The sequence below is a fragment of the Oncorhynchus gorbuscha genome, unplaced genomic scaffold (assembly GCF_021184085.1).
Source record: "Oncorhynchus gorbuscha isolate QuinsamMale2020 ecotype Even-year unplaced genomic scaffold, OgorEven_v1.0 Un_scaffold_1165, whole genome shotgun sequence".
In the NCBI taxonomy this organism is placed as follows: domain Eukaryota; kingdom Metazoa; phylum Chordata; class Actinopteri; order Salmoniformes; family Salmonidae; genus Oncorhynchus; species Oncorhynchus gorbuscha.
This window is the reverse complement of record NW_025746028.1, coordinates 36,469-54,211: the sequence shown is the minus strand read 5'-3', so window position 1 is coordinate 54,211 and position 17,743 is coordinate 36,469. Positions and strand designations below refer to the sequence as shown.

The following is a 17,743-nucleotide window of genomic DNA, read 5'->3' as shown; positions in this document are numbered from 1 at the left end:
CACATGTGGTTAGCACAGGAAGCTCTCCCACTAACATCTGGACCTCCCCAGGACGGACACACAGAGTCACATGTGGTTAGCACAGGAAGCTCTCCCACTAACATCTGGACCTCCCCAGGACGGACACACAGAGTCACATGTGGTTAGCACAGGAAGCTCTCCCACTAACATCTGGACCTCCCCAGTACGGACACAAAGAGAGTCACACAGAGAGTCACACAGAGAGTCACACAGAGAGTCACACAGAGAGTCACACAGAGAGTCACACAGAGAGTCACACGTGGTTAGCACAGGAAGCTCTCCCACTAGCATCTGCACCTGGGGACCCACGGACAGACACACAGCCCACGGAGATGCATAGTCAGTTCGCAGAGGGAAAGGCAAAACCATGTAACCCAGTGAATTAAACTTATTGGTGACAATCAGCTTTGAAAACAGCATATTGGACATGATGGTTTGCACCATATTATCACCAATAACGTTGTATATATATCAGGTCACTTTCTCTGAATGCCGGATGGTGTTTAATAGCTAGTTAAACGAGGATAATTGATCTCCCCTAGTTTGGAAATAGTTGTACCCCAGTAAGGACAGTACATTCATTCACCATTTCAAAAACCTCTACACGCCACGTAACATGATTCAAGAGGGTATAATTATGTGCAGCATGAGTGGGGAGCCTAGCTAGGACTAGGGGGACATAATTAACTGTAACACCAGTAATGAGCAGAAGCATTTAGCTGTAACACCAGTATAATTACCTATAACACCATAGTGGGGTTGTGGTAGGGGGAAGTATTTACCTGTAACACCATAATGGGGTTGGCTGCAGTAGGGGGAAGTGTTTACCTGTAACACCATAGTGGGGTTGGCTGCAGTAGGGGGAAGTGTTTACCTGTAACACCATAGTGGGGTTGTGGTATGGGGAAGTGTTTACCTGTAACACCATAGTGGGGTTGGCTGCAGTAGGGGGGGTGTTTACCTGTAACACCATAGTGGGGTTGGCTGCAGTAGGGGGAAGTGTTTACCTGTAACACCATAGTGGGGTTGGCTGCAGTAGGGGGAAGTGTTTACCTGTAACACCATAGTGGGGTTGGCTGCAGTAGGGGAAGTATTTACCTGTAACACCATAATGGGGTTGGCTGCAGTAGCGGGGAAGTGTTTACCTGTAACACCACAGTGGGGTTGGCTGCAGTAGGGGGAAGTGTTTACCTTTAACACCATAGTGGGGTTGGCTGCAGTAGGGGAAGTGTTTACCTGTAACACCATAGTGGGGTTGTGGTAGGGGGAAGTGTTTACCTGTAACACCATAGTGGGGTTGTGGTAGGGGGAAGTGTTTACCTGTAACACCATAGTGGGGTTGGCTGCAGTAGGGGAAGTATTTACCTGTAACACCATAGTGGGGTTGGCTGCAGTAGGGGAAGTGTTTACCTGTAACACCATAGTGGGGTTGTGGTAGGGGGAAGTGTTTACCTGTAACACCATAGTGGGGTTGGCTGCAGTAGGGGGAAGTGTTTACCTGTAACACCATAGTGGGGTTGGCTGCAGTAGGGGGAAGTGTTTACCTGTAACACCACAGTGGGGTTGGCTGCAGTAGGGAAGTGTTTACCTGTAACACCATAGTGGGGTTGGCTGCAGTAGGGGGAAGTGTTTACCTGTAACACCACAGTGGGGTTGGCTGCAGTAGGGGAAGTGTTTACCTGTAACACCATAGTGGGGTTGGCTGCAGTAGGGGAAGTGTTTACCTGTAACACCATAGTGGGGTTGTGGTAGGGGAAGTGTTTACCTGTAACACCATAGTGGGGTTGTGGTAGGGGGAAGTGTTTACCTGTAACACCATAGTGGGGTTGTGGTAGGGGGAAGTGTTTACCTGTAACACCATAGTGGGGTTGTGGTAGGGGGAAGTGTTTACCTGTAACACCATAGTGGGGTTGTGGTAGGGGAAGTGTTTACCTGTAACACCATAGTGGGGTTGTGGTAGGGGAAGTGTTTACCTGTAACACCATAGTGGGGTTGTGGTAGGGGGAAGTGTTTACCTGTAACACCATAGTGGGGTTGTGGTAGGGGAAGTGTTTACCTGTAACACCATAGTGGGGTTGTGGTAGGGGAAGTGTTTACCTGTAACACCATAGTGGGGTTGTGGTAGGGGGAAGTGTTTACCTGTAACACCATAGTGGGGTTGTGGTAGGGGAAGTGTTTACCTGTAACACCATAGTGGGGTTGTGGTAGGGGGAAGTGTTTACCTGTAACACCATAGTGGGGTTGGCTGCAGACAGCTTGTCCACTATCTTGCTGTAGCAGTCATGCATCATGGCCTGGTCCTGGCTGGAACACAGTGCAGGAAACTCCTCACCCCGCCCATCTTCCTCCTGGGAGGCGGGGTTACTGCCCAGTGTCCCTCCCCTTCCTCACACAGCCCCTCCCCTGCATGCTGCCCAGGAAGGTGGGCAGGGCCGACGGGAGCTTGTTTCCTGGGAGACAAAGATGTTATGGCTAGTTGAGACAATTTGGTTTAAATAATGCAAAAACACAATGTCGGAGAAGGTTTAAAAAAGTAAAAGTGCAATATGTGCCATGTAAAAAAGCTAACGTTTAAGTTCCTTGCTCAGAACATCAGAACATATGAAAGCTGGTGGTTCAATATTCCCAGGTACGAAGTTTAAGGTTGTAGTTATTAAAGTAATTATAGGGCTATTTCTCTCTTCCATTTGTATTTCATATACCTTTGACTATTGGATGTTCTTATAGGCACTATAGTATTGCCAATGTAACAGTATAGCTTCCGTCCCTCTCCTCGCTCCTAACTGTTGTTGATGCTGACTCTGTTGCACAGAACGCAAGAGAAGTGACACAATTTATCTAGTTAATATTGCCTGCTAACGTGAATTTATTTTAACTAAAAATGCAGGTTAAAAAAATATATATTCTTGTGTGTATTGATTTTAAGAAAGGCATTGATGTTTATCTTGAGGGACATTGATGTTTATCGTGAGGGACATTGATGTTTATCGTGAGGGACATTGATGTTTATCGTGAGGGACATTGATGTTTATCGTGAGGGACATTGATGTTTATCGTGAGGGACATTGATGTTTATCGTGAGGGACATTGATGTTTATCGTGAGGGACATTGATGTTTATCGTGAGGGACATTGATGTTTATCGTGAGGGACATTGATGTTTATCGTGAGGGACATTGATGTTTATCGTGAGGGACATTGATGTTTATCGTGAGGGACATTGATGTTTATCGTGAGGGACATTGATGTTTATCGTGAGGGACATTGATGTTTATCGTGAGGGACATTGATGTTTATCGTGAGGGACATTGATGTTTATCGTGAGGGACATTGATGTTTATCGTGAGGGACATTGATGTTTATCGTGAGGGACATTGATGTTTATCGTGAGGGACATTGATGTTTATCGTGAGGGACATTGATGTTTATCGTGAGGGACATTGATGTTTATCGTGAGGACATTGATGTTTATCGTGAGGGACATTGATGTTTATCGTGAGGACATTGATGTTTATCGTGAGGGACATTGATGTTTATCGTGAGGGACATTGATGTTTATCGTGAGGGACATTGATGTTTATCGTGAGGGACATTGATGTTTAGGTACATTTGTGCAACGATTGTGCTTTTGTTAAATCATCACCCGTTTAGTGAAGTAGGCTTCGATGATTCGATGATAAATTAACAGGCACCGCATCGATTATATGCAACACAGGACAAGCTAGTTACACTAGTAATATCATCAACAATGTGTAGTTAACTAGTGATTATGTGAAGATTGTTTTTTATATGGTAAGTATAATGCCAGCTAGCAACTTATCCTTGGCTCCTTGCTGCACTCGCGTAACAGGTGGTCAGCCTGCCACCCAGTCTCCTCGTGGAGTAACAGGTGGTCAGCCTGCCACCCAGTCTCCTCGTGGAGTAACAGGTGGTCAGCCTGCCACTCAGTCTCCTCGTGGAGTAACAGGTGATCAGCCTGCCACCCAGTCTCCTCGTGGAGTAACAGGTGGTCAGCCTGCCACTCAGTCTCCTCGTGGAGTAACAGGTGGTCAGCCTGCCACTCAGTCTCCTCGTGTAGTAACAGGTGGTCAGCCTGCCACTCAGTCTCCTCATGGAGTAACAGGTGGTCAGACCACTGTCTCCTCGTGGAGTAACAGGTGGTCAGCCTGCCACGCAGTCTCCTCGTGGAGTAACAGGTGGTCAGCCTGCCACGCAGTCTCCTCGTGGAGTAACAGGTGGTCAAGACCACTGTCTCCTCGTGGAGTAACAGGTGGTCAGACCACTGTCTCCTCGTGGAGTAACAGGTGGTCAGCCTGCCACTCAGTCTCCTCGTGGAGTAACAGGTGATCAGCCTGCCACTCAGTCTCCTCGTGGAGTAACAGGTGATCAGCCTGCCACTCAGTCTCCTCGTGGAGTAACAGGTGGTCAGCCTGCCACTCAGTCTCCTCGTGGAGTAACAGGTAGTCAGCCTGCCACTCAGTCTCCTCGTGGAGTAACAGGTAGTCAGCCTGCCACTCAGTCTCCTCGTGGAGTAACAGGTAGTCAGCCTGCCACTCAGTCTCCTCGTGGAGTAACAGGTGGTCAGCCTGCCACTCAGTCTCCTCATGGAGTAACAGGTGGTCAGCCTGCCACACAGTCTCCTCGTGGAGTAACAGGTGGTCAGCCTGCCACTCAGTCTCCTCGTGGAGTAACAGGTGGTCAGCCTGCCACTCAGTCTCCTCGTGGAGTAACAGGTGGTCAGCCTGCCACTCAGTCTCCTCGTGGAGTAACAGGTGATCAGCCTGCCACTCAGTCTCCTCATGGAGTAACAGGTGGTCAGCCTGCCACTCAGTCTCCTCGTGGATTGCAATGTAATCGGCCAGAATCGGTGTCCAAAAATGCCATTTACCGATTGTTATGAAAACTTGAAATCGGCCCGAATTAATCGGTCGACCTCTAGTGTGTGTGTGTGTGTACCTGCGTGCTGGGCCTCTCCTCCCAGAGACAGTGATCCGACTATAGCAGGGTACAGGATGAGGTGTGGTGAGTCCTGGGCAACGCGACACAGCAGACTACAGATACTCTGTCTGATGTAAGCCTCTGGATGGTTCAGACGAGAGAACAGCTGGGGGATGATGCCTGGAGGGGAGAGGGGTTGAATTAACAGGAGACAGGAGAGAGAACAGCTGGGGGATGATAACTGGAGGGGAGAGGGGTTGAATTAGCAGGAGACAAGAGAGAGAACAGCTGGGTGGGGGAGAGGGGTTGAATTAGCAGGAGACAGGAGAGAGAACAGCTGGGGGATAATGCCTGGAGGGAGAGGGGAGAGGGGTTGAATTAGCAGGAGAAAGGAGAGAGAACAGCTGGGTGGGGGGGGAGAGAGATGCCTGGAGGGGGGGAGAGGGGTTGAATTAGCAGGAGAAAGGAGAGAGAACAGCTGGGTGGGGGGGAGAGATGCCTGGAGGGGAGGGGAGAGGGGTTGAATTAGCAGGAGACAGGAGAGAGAACAGCTGGAGGGGAGAGGGTTGAATTAGCAGGAGACAGGAGAGAGAACAGCTGGAGGGGAGAGGGGTTGAATTAGCAGGAGACAGGAGAGGTGGGGGTCTGTGTGTGTTACCTCTCTAGGGGCCAGTGGGGGTCAGTGTGTTACCTCTCCAGGGGCCAGTGGGGGTCAGTGTGTTACCTCCCTAGGGGCCAGTGGGGGTCAGTGTGTTACCTCCCTAGGGGCCAGTGGGGGTCAGTGTGTTACCTCCCTAGGGGCCAGTGGGGGTCAGTGTGTTACCTCCCTAGGGGCCAGTGGGGGTCAGTGTGTTACCTCCCTAGGGGCCAGTGGGGGTCAGTGTGTTACCTCTCTGGGGGCCGTGGGGGTCTGTGTGTGTTACCTCTCCAGGGGCGGTGGGGGTCAGTGTGTTACCTCTCCAGGGGCGGTGGGGGTTGAGGCGAGCCCAAGCTCAAGCCCCTCCCTCAGCTCCCCGGCGTGCTTCACCAGCAGCCGTAGCAACCGCAGCGTCGCCATGACGATGATATCGTCGTTACTCTGCTTGCTGTTCTGATTGGTCAGCAGCAGCTTGGGGTCATCCTCATCGATGGGAACCTGACGGAGGAAGAGGAGAGACATGGAGGGATGGAGGAAGAGATGGATGGATGGGAGAGATGCAGGGAAAGGGACAAGGCTATAAGAGAAGGCATCTTCCTACAACATCCCAAACTTTCACAAGTTCTAGATGAATAGAAACAGTCAAGTGAATAGCAATACCGGGACATTCTACTTTAACATTCATCTTGTAGACAACTCGTAGGGCTCCCAGACAGATTAACTAGACAGAACTCGTAGGGCTCCCAGACAGATTAACTGGACAGAACTCGTAGGGCTCCCAGACAGATTAACAAGACAGAACTCGTAGGGCTCCCAGACAGATTAACAAGACAGAACTCGTAGGGCTCCCAGACAGATTAACTAGACAGAACTCGTAGGGCTCCCAGACAGATTAACTAGACAGAACTCGTAGGGCTCCCAGACAGATTAACTAGACAGAACTCGTAGGGCTCCCAGACAGATTAACTGGCCAGAACTCGTAGGGCTCCCAGACAGATTAACTAGACAGATTAAATAGACAGATTAACCAGACAGAACTCGTAGGGCTCCCAGACAGATTAACTGGCCAGAACTCGTAGGGCTCCCAGACAGATTAACCAGACAGAACTCGTAGGGCTCCCAGACAGATTAACTAGACAGAACTCGTAGGGCTCCCAGACAGATTAACTAGACAGAACTCGTAGGGCTCCCAGACAGATTAACCAGACAGAACTCGTAGGGCTCCCAGACAGATTAACCAGACAGAACTCGTAGGGCTCCCAGACAGATTAACTAGACAGAACTCGTAGGGCTCCCAGACAGATTAACTAGACAGAACTCGTAGAGCTCCCAGACAGATTAACTGGCCAGAACTCGTAGGGCTCCCAGACAGATTAACTAGACAGATTAACTAGACAGATTAACCAGACAGAACTCGTAGGGCTCCCAGACAGATTAACTGGCCAGAACTCGTAGGGCTCCCAGACAGATTAACCAGACAGAACTCGTAGGGCTCCCAGACAGATTAACTAGACAGAACTCGTAGGGCTCCCAGACAGATTAACTAGACAGAACTCGTAGGGCTCCCAGACAGATTAACTAGACAGAACTCGTAGGGCTCCCAGACAGATTAACCAGACAGAACTCGTAGGGCTCCCAGACAGATTAACCAGACAGAACTCGTAGGGCTCCCAGACAGATTAACTAGACAGAACTCGTAGGGCTCCCAGACAGATTAACTAGACAGAACTCATAGAGCTCCCAGACAGATTAACCAGACAGAACTCGTAGGGCTCCCAGACAGATTAACTAGACAGAACTCGTAGGGCTCCCAGACAGATTAACTAGACAGAACTCGTAGGGCCAGGCTCCCAGACAGATTAACCAGACAGAACTCGTAGGGCTCCCAGACACATTAACTGGCCAGAACTCGTAGGGCTCCCAGACAGATTAACCAGACAGAACTCGTAGGGCTCCCAGACAGATTAACTAGACAGAACTCGTAGGGCTCCCAGACAGATTAACTAGACAGAACTCGTAGGGCTCCCAGACAGATTAACTGGCCAGAACTCGTAGGGCTCCCAGACACATTAACTGGCCAGAACTCGTAGGGCTCCCAGACACATTAACTGGCCAGAACTCGTAGGGCTCCCAGACACATTAACTGGCCAGAACTCGTAGGGCTCCCAGACACATTAACTGGCCAGAACTCGTACGGCTCCCAGACAGATTAACTAGACAGAACTCGTAGGGCCAGGCTCCCAGACAGATTAACTGGACAGAACTCGTAGGGCTCCCAGACACATTAACTGGCCAGAACTCGTAGGGCTCCCAGACACATTAACTAGACAGAACTCGTAGGGCCAGGCTCCCAGACAGATTAACTGGACAGAACTCGTAGGGCTCCCAGACACATTAACTGGCCAGAACTCGTAGGGCTCCCAGACAGATTAACTAGACAGAACTCGTAGGGCTCCCAGACACATTAACTGGCCAGAACTCGTAGGGCTCCCAGACACATTAACTGGCCAGAACTCGTAGGGCTCCCAGACACATTAACTGGCCAGAACTCGTAGGGCTCCCAGACAGATTAACTGGCCAGAACTCGTAGGGCTCCCAGACAGATTAACTGGCCAGAACTCGTAGGGCTCCCAGACAGATTAACTAGACAGAACTCGTAGGGCCAGGCTCCCAGACAGATTAACTGGCCAGAACTCGTAGGGCTCCCAGACAGATTAACTGGCCAGAACTCGTAGGGCTCCCAGACAGATTAACTAGACAGAACTCGTAGGGCCAGGCTCCCAGACAGATTAACTGGACAGAACTCGTAGGGCTCCCAGACACATTAACTGGCCAGAACTCGTAGGGCTCCCAGACACATTAACTAGACAGAACTCGTAGGGCCAGGCTCCCAGACAGATTAACTGGACAGAACTCGTAGGGCTCCCAGACACATTAACTGGCCAGAACTCGTAGGGCTCCCAGACAGATTAACTAGACAGAACTCGTAGGGCTCCCAGACACATTAACTGGCCAGAACTCGTAGGGCTCCCAGACACATTAACTGGCCAGAACTTGTAGGGCTCCCAGACAGATTAACTGGCCAGAACTCGTAGGGCTCCCAGACAGATTAACTGGCCAGAACTCGTAGGGCTCCCAGACAGATTAACTGGCCAGAACTCGTAGGGCTCCCAGACAGATTAACTAGACAGAACTCGTAGGGCTCCCAGACAGATTAACTAGACAGAACTCGTAGGGCTCCCAGACAGATTAACTAGACAGAACTCGTAGGGCCAGGCTCCCAGACAGATTAACTAGACAGAACTCGTAGGGCTCCCAGACACATTAACTGGCCAGAACTCGTAGGGCTCCCAGACAGATTAACTAGACAGAACTCGTAGGGCTCCCAGACAGATTAACTAGACAGAACTCGTAGGGCTCCCAGACAGATTAACTAGACAGAACTCGTAGGGCTCCCAGACACATTAACTGGCCAGAACTCGTAGGGCTCCCAGACAGATTAACTAGACAGAACTCGTAGGGCTCCCAGACACATTAACTGGCCAGAACTCGTAGGGCTCCCAGACAGATTAACTGGCCAGAACTCGTAGGGCTCCCAGACAGATTAACTGGCCAGAACTCGTAGGGCTCCCAGACAGATTAACCGGCCAGAACTCGTAGGGCTCCCAGACAGATTAACCGGCCAGAACTCGTAGGGCTCCCAGACAGATTAACCGGCCAGAACTCGTAGGGCTCCCAGACAGATTAACCGGCCAGAACTCGTAGGGCTCCCAGACAGATTAACAAGACAGAACTCGTAGGGCTCCCAGACAGATTAACTAGACAGAACTCGTAGGGCTCCCAGACAGATTAACCAGACAGAACTCGTAGGGCTCCCAGACAGATTAACCAGACAGAACTCGTAGGGCTCCCAGACAGATTAACCAGACAGAACTCGTAGGGCTCCCAGACAGATTAACCAGACAGAACTCGTAGGGCTCCCAGACAGATTAACCGGCCAGAACTCGTAGGGCTCCCAAACAGATTAACAAAACAGAACTCGTAGGGCTCCCAGACAGATTAACTAGACAGAACTCGTAGGGCTCCCAGACAGATTAACTAGACAGAACTCGTAGGGCTCCCAGACAGATTAACTAGACAGAACTCGTAGGGCTCCCAGACAGATTAACTAGACAGAACTCGTAGGGCTCCCAGACAGATTAACCAGACAGATCTCGTAGGGCTCCCAGACAGATTAACCAGACAGAACTCGTAGGGCTCCCAGACACATTAACTGGCCAGAACTCGTAGGGCTCCCAGACAGATTAACTAGACAGAACTCGTAGGGCTCCCAGACACATTAACTGGCCAGAACTCGTAGGGCTCCGAGACAGATTAACTAGACAGAACTCGTAGGGCTCCCAGACAGATTAACCAGCCAGAACTCGTAGGGCTCCCAGACAGATTAAACTTCATCCTGGACTAAAAATAACACCCAAAGGAAAATTCCCATGGAGATAGTCCCTGACTAACCAGTCCCAGTCCCCCCTGCCAGTCCCAGTCCCCCCTGCCAGTCCCAGTCCCCCCTGCCAGTCCCAGTCCCCCTGCCAGTCCCAGTACGCCCTGCCAGTACCCCCTGCCAGTACCCCCTGCCAGTCCCAGTCCCCCTGCCAGTACCCCTGCCAGTCCCAGTCCCCCTGCCAGTACCCCCTGCCAGTCCCAGGCCCCTGCCAGTACCCCCTGCCAGTCCCAGTCCCCCTGCCAGTACCCCCTGCCAGTCCCAGTCCCCCTGCCAGTACCCCTGCCAGTCCCAGTCCCCCTGCCAGTACCCCTGCCAGTCCCAGTCCCCCTGCCAGTCCCCCTGCCAGTCCCAGTCCCCCTGCCAGTCCCCCTGCCAGTCCCAGTACGCCCTGCCAGTCCCAGTCCCCCTGGAGAGAGACTGAGTTCCACCCACCTGTCCAGCGTTAAGTTTGAGGAAGGTGAAGTAGGCACCGCAGGAGACCCTGTAGAGACTGAAGATCCTGTCCACCACCCTCCTCCAGACCCGGATCAGACCCTCCATCACCCCACTACCCCCACCCTGAACCCCCCTCCCCTGCTCCTCCAGCCAGGGACAGGCAGACAGCAGCTGTCTCCAGATCACATCCACCATGTCATCCTCCTCCTCCTGCTGCAGGGCCATGTCCTCATCCTGGAGGGAGAGAGAGGGGTGGGGGGGGAGAGAGAGAGAGGGGGGGGGGGAGAGAGAGAGAGAGGGGGGGGGGAGAGAGAGAGAGAGGGGTGGGGGGAGAGAGAGAGAGGGGTGGGGGGGGAGAGAGAGAGAGAGGGGGTAACCAGGGGGGAGAGAGAGAGAGAGGGGTGGGGAGAGAGAGAGAGCGAGAGAGAGAGAGGGCGAGAGAGAGAGCGAGAGAGGGCGAGAGAGGGCGAGAGAGGGCGAGAGAGGGCGAGAGAGGGCGAGAGAGGGCGAGAGAGGGCGAGAGAGGGCGAGAGAGGGCGAGAGAGGGCGAGAGAGGGCGAGAGAGGGCGAGAGAGGGCGAGAGAGGGCGAGAGAGGGCGAGAGAGAGAGAGGGCGAGAGAGGGCGAAGAGAGAGGGCGAGAGAGGGCGAGAGAGAGAGCGAGAGAGAGAGAGAGAGGAGAGAGAGAGAGAGAGAGAGAGAGAGAGAGAGAGAGAGAGAGAGAGAGAGAGAGAGAGAGAGAGAGAGAGAGAGAGAGAGAGAGAGAGAGAGAGAGAGAGAGAGAGTTATGAGCAGGCAGATGGTGAATCCCAAACCTAGACCCGAGTGGCAAATTGGAGATGTAGCACGCTCCGAGTTGGGGTCCCCCCCCCCTCCACATATTCGTACGCACGCTGTTTGTGAGTCTGATCGCCATTCTAGAATTGTACCAAGTCTATACAGGGTTGTAATACTTTCCTGACAACATTCCATTCAGCCTGGTAAACGTCACTAACATGTGAATAGAACGAACACCAACAGCCTTTATTCTTGGAGGGTTTTGTCTGAACGCTGTTTCAGACTTTGTAAAGAGGTGCTGATTGGATTTCTTTACACAGCACATACATTATTTCAGATTTTCAAAACTGATAAAAAAATCTCAAATCTAGTGCCAAGGCATTTTAGAAGCATTGCCTCCATAGCCAATACCTGACACTCATTCATTCTTCATCGCTCAGTCTTCTAAACTCTAGTTAACGCCAAGATGGTTACATTTATTTTTCTTTCTTATTTTTGTGACGTGGATCATAATTACAGTTACAGTCTATCAGGTTGGGTGATCCTAGAGACTAAAAGAGGTAGAGACAGTCAGGAATCAAGACTATAGAGTCTAAAAGAGGTAGAGACAGTCAGGAATCAAGACTATAGAGTCTAAGAGGTAGAGACAGTCAGGAATCAAGACTATAGAGACTAAAAGAAGTAGAGACAGTCAGGAATCAAGACTATAGAGACTAAAAGAAGTAGAGACAGTCAGGAATCAAGACTATAGAGACCAAAAGAGGTAGAGACAGTCAGGAATCAAGACTATAGAGACCAAAAGAGGTAGAGACAGTCAGGAATCAAGACTATAGAGACTAAGAGGTAGAGACAGTCAGGAATCAAGACTATAGAGTCTAAGAGGTAGAGACAGTCAGGAATCAAGACTATAGAGACTAAAAGAAGTAGAGACAGTCAGGAATCAAGACTATAGAGACTAAAAGAAGTAGAGACAGTCAGGAATCAAGACTATAGAGACTAAAAGAGGTAGAGACAGTCAGGAATCAAGACTATAGAGACCAAAAGAGGTAGAGACAGTCAGGAATCAAGACTATAGAGACTAAGAGGTAGAGACAGTCAGGAATCAAGACTATAGAGTCTAAGAGGTAGAGACAGTCAGGAATCAAGACTATAGAGTCTAAGAGGTAGAGACAGTCAGGAATCAAGACTATAGAGACCAAAAGAGGTAGAGACAGTCAGGAATCAAGACTATAGAGACTAAAAGAGGTAGAGACAGTCAGGAATCAAGACTATAGTGTCTAAGAGGTAGAGACAGTCAGGAATCAAGACTATAGAGTCTAAGAGGTAGAGAGATACATGGAAAGAGACAGACACATACCAAGCCCCTGAGTTATTCAGTTGCATGTAGACTCAGTTTCTAAACTTCTATCCTGGATGAACTATGATCTTTTCAGAACACCGGGAGAAAGTACGAGATGTGTACATACTAAAACAATAGTTACTAATTCATTCCTCATGAGCACACACACACACACACACACACACACACACACACACACACACACACACACACACACACACACCTGTATTCCAGCAGGTCGACACATGGCCTGACCCAGGATGCTGAAGATGTTCTCCTTGTCCTCCTCACTGGTGCATTCTGGGAGAAGCTCCTCGATCTCCTTCTTCTCTCCCGGGAGCAAGGGCACACCTTCACCTTGACTGGAGGGATGGAGGGAGGAGATGAGAGAGAGATGGGAGGAGAGAGAGGAGAAAGGAAGGGACGGACGTAGGGGAGGAGAGGTGAAAGGAGAGGGAGATGGGAGGAGAGAGAGGAGAAAGGAAGGGACGGACGTAGGGGAGGAGAGGTGAAAGGAGAGGGAGATGGGAGGAGAGAGAGGAGAAAGGAAGGGACGGACATTTGGGAGGAGAGGTGAAAGGAGGGAGATTAGAGGAGAGAGAGGGGAAAGAGGAATGTCAACATTGCATAAGAATTTTAAAAATAATGTTTAAATCAGCAACGGCTTCTACCACAGAACGCACCAGGTCATGTTATCAGCTTCTACCACAGAACGCACCACGTCATGTTATCAGCTTCTACCACAGAACGCACCACGTCATGTTATCAGCTTCTACCACAGAACGAACCACGTCTATATTCATGTTATCAGCTTCTACCACAGAACGCACCACGTCTATATTCATGTTATCAGCTTCTACCACAGAACGCACCACGTCTATATTCATGTTATCAGCTTCTACCACAGAACGCACCACGTCATGTTATCAGCTTCTACCACAGAACGCACCACGTCATGTTATCAGCTTCTACCACAGAACGCACCACGTCTATATTCATGTTATCAGCTTCTACCACAGAACGCACCAGGTCATGTTATCAGCTTCTACCACAGAACGCACCAGGTCTATATTCATGTTATCAGCTTCTACCACAGAACGCACCAGGTCATGTTATCAGCTTCTACCACAGAACGCACCAGGTCTATATTCATGTTATCAGCTTCTACCACAGAACTCACCACGTCATGTTATCAGCTTCTACCACAGAACGCACCACGTCATGTTATCAGCTTCTACCACAGAACGCACCACGTCATGTTATCAGCTTCTACCACAGAACGCACCACGTCATGTTATCAGCTTCTACCACAGAACGCACCACGTCATCAGCTTCTACCACAGAACGAACCACGTCTATATTCATGTTATCAGCTTCTACCACAGAACGCACCACGTCATGTGTGTTTCACGATAACCTGCTGCGTGACAACAACTGTCAGAATATGTACCTGGCGTTGTCGACCACCTTCCGTCCCCAACGATAGGCCCAGCTGGCGAGAGCCGCCCAGGACTTGGCCACCTCCGGAGCCTGACTGGTGGACAACTGGTAGAGCTGCCCCAGGACCAAGTCTGGTTCTCCTACACCCACACTCACTATGGAGGCAGAGAGAGAGAGGGGTTAGGGTGTAGGGGTTAGGGTACAGACTGGTAGAGCTGCCCCAGGACCAAGTCTGGTTCTCCTACACCCACACTCACTATGGAGGCAGAGAGAGAGAGGGGTTAGTGTGTAGGGGTTAGGGTACAGACTGGTAGAGCTGCCCCAGGACCAAGTCTGGTTCTCCTACACCCACACTCACTATGGAGGCAGAGAGAGAGAGGGGTTAGGGTGTAGGGTACAGACTGGAGGAAGAGAGGGGTTAGGGTGTAGGGGTTAGGGTACAGACTGGTAGAGCTGCCCCAGGACCAAGTCTGGTTCTCCTACACCCACACTCACTATGGAGGCAGAGAGAGAGAGGGGTTAGGGTGTAGGGGTTAGGGTACAGATTGGAGGGAGAGGGGTTAGGGTACAGACTGGAGGGAGAGGGGTTAGGGTGTAGGGGTTAGGGTACAGACTGGAGGAAGAGAGGGGTTAGGGTACAGACTGGAGGAAGAGAGGGGTTAGGGTGTAGGGGTTAGGGTACAGACTGGAGGAAGAGAGGGGTTAGGGTGTAGGGGTTAGGGTACAGACTGGAGGAAAAGAGGGGTTAGGGTGTAGGGGTTAGGGTACAGATTGGAGGGAGAGGGGTTAGGGTACAGACTGGAGGAAGAGGGGTTAGGGTGTAGGGGTTAGGGTACAGACTGGTAGAGCTGCTCCGGGATCAAGTCCGGTTTTCCTACACTCACAAGAGGCAGAGAGAGAGGGGTTAGGGTGTAGGGTAGACTGGAGGAAGAGGGGTCAGGGAGGGGGGGTGTCCTACCTGTGGTCTCAGCTGTGATTCGGGGCATGCCCTGGTCCTCCAGGGGTAGCTCCAGCAGGGCTGTGATGTTCCGGCTGATGGGGGGCAAGGCGGCGACCCCTGGGGTCATGACCCCTGACCTCTTCACCACCTGTTTGAGCTGAGGGGTCATGTCTTTCCAGTCCGCCAGCAGCCACTTACCTACAGACACAGAGACAGACGGTTGGAACAGAGTATCAGGCATCCATTACCCAGCATGCACAGGGAGACTGTTACCAACGCTGGCACGCCTTGCATCTCAAATGGCACTCTATCCCCCCCCCCAATAAGAGCCCCTACGTAGGGAATTAGGGGGCCATTTGTGACACAGTGAAACCACTACTTACACAGAGTGAGGACGGAGCGACAGGCGGCTCGCTCACACTTCCCTGAGCGACAGAAAGACAGAGCACAGGAACTCAACATCTCCATGGCTACCAGGGACTGACCTGGAGGGGAGACGGGGAGAGGAGGGGAGAGAGGTGGAGCGTGAGAGAAGGTTGGGGGAGGAATAAGTGGATAAAGAGAAAGACGAGTAAAGCCAAAACACACACATACAGAGACACACACACACATACAGAGACACACACACACACATACAGAGACACACACACACACACACACACACACACACACACACACACACACACACACACACAGAGACACACACACACACACACACACAGGGACACACACACACACACAGGGACACACACACACACAGGGACACACACACACACACACACAGGGACACACACACACACACACAGACACACAGGGACACACACACACACACACAGACACACACACACACACAGACACACACACACACACACACACACACACACACACACACACACACACACACACACACACACAGAGACACACACACACAGAGACACACACACACACAGAGACACACACACACACAGAGACACACACACACACAGAGACACACACACACACAGAGACACACACACACACAGGGACACACACACAGGGACACACACACAGGGACACACACACAGGGACACACACACAGGGACACACACACACACAGGGACACACACACACACAGGGACACACACACACACAGGGACACACACACACACAGGGACACACACACACACAGGGACACACACACACACAGGGACACACACACACACAGGGACACACACACACACAGGGACACACACACACACAGGGACACACACACACACAGGGACACACACACACACAGGGACACACAGGGACACACAGGGACACACACACACACACACACACACACACACACACACACACACACACACACACACACACACACACACACAGACACACACACAGACACACACACACACAGACACACACACACACAGGGAAACACACACGGACACACACACACAGGGACACACAGGGACACACACACACAGGGACACACACACACAGGGACACACACACACAGGGACACACACACACAGGGACACACACACACAGGGACACACACACACACACACACACACACACACACACACACACAGGGACACACACACACACACAGGGACACACACACACACACAGGGACACACACACACACACAGGGACACACACACACACACAGGGACACACACACACACAGGGACACACACACACACAGGGACACACAGGGACACACACACACACACACACCCGCGGTGCAGAGGACTTTAGCCTTCTCGATCTGTAATTCAGGTCCCCACTTCTCCCCCACAGCACCCGCTAGTGACAGACTCCTGAATGCACGGCTCAACCCCTCCTCCTCCCCTTCCTCCTCCTCTTCCTCGCTGCACTGGCCCAGCAGACGCGTTGCCAGGGCGATGTTCCCCTGTTTCCGGGCGAATTTGACGGCCGTCAGACATAGTTCCATCAGGTGGCCATCCAGCAGAGCAGAGGAGCCTGGGTAATGGAACACAGGAAGAGGGAGAGGGTTAGCGTGAGTCACATGACAAAGACACAGCGATGGGGACCACACACACACACACACACACACACACACACACACACACACACACACACACACACACACACAGACACGCGGTCTACCTTTCAGCCTGAGCAGTAGCTGTCTCTGGTAGATGGTGTATCTCAGTGCCTGGAGCCACGGCTGGACGTCCTGCTGTTTACAGGAGCTGAGAGCTTCACTGTACAGAGGAATCAGACAGTCCTGGAGAGGAGGAGAGGGTTAGGGGGGGTAGTATGTAGACACCGCTGGAGAGGAGGAGAGGGTTAGGGGGGTGTACTCACACATAGCAGTATGTAGACACCCCTTCAAATGAGTGAATTTGGCTATTTCAGCCACGCCCGTTGCTGACAGGTGTATAAAACCGAGCAATCTCCATAGACAAACATTGGCAGTAGAATGAGAGACTGGTACGCCTTACTGAAGAGCTCAGTGACTTTCAACGTGACAACGTCATAGGATGCCACCTTTCCAACAAGTCAGTTGGTCAAACTTCTGCCCTGCTAGAGCTGACCCTGTTAACTGTGAGTGCTGTTATTGTGAAGTGGGAAACGTCTAGGAGCAACAACGGCTCAGCCGCAAAGTGGTAGGCCACACAAGCTCACAGAACAGGACTGCAGAGTGCTGAAGCGCGTAGCTCGTAAGAATCGTCAGTCCTCTGTTGCAACACTCACTGCTGAGTTCCC

The 17,743-nt window shown here is 51.4% G+C and overlaps 1 pseudogene; it reads right to left on the bottom strand.

Moving 5' to 3' along the window:
• LOC124021692 overlaps positions 1–17,743 on the bottom strand; it is a 132,048-nt pseudogene that overhangs the window by 80,982 nt on the left and 33,323 nt on the right.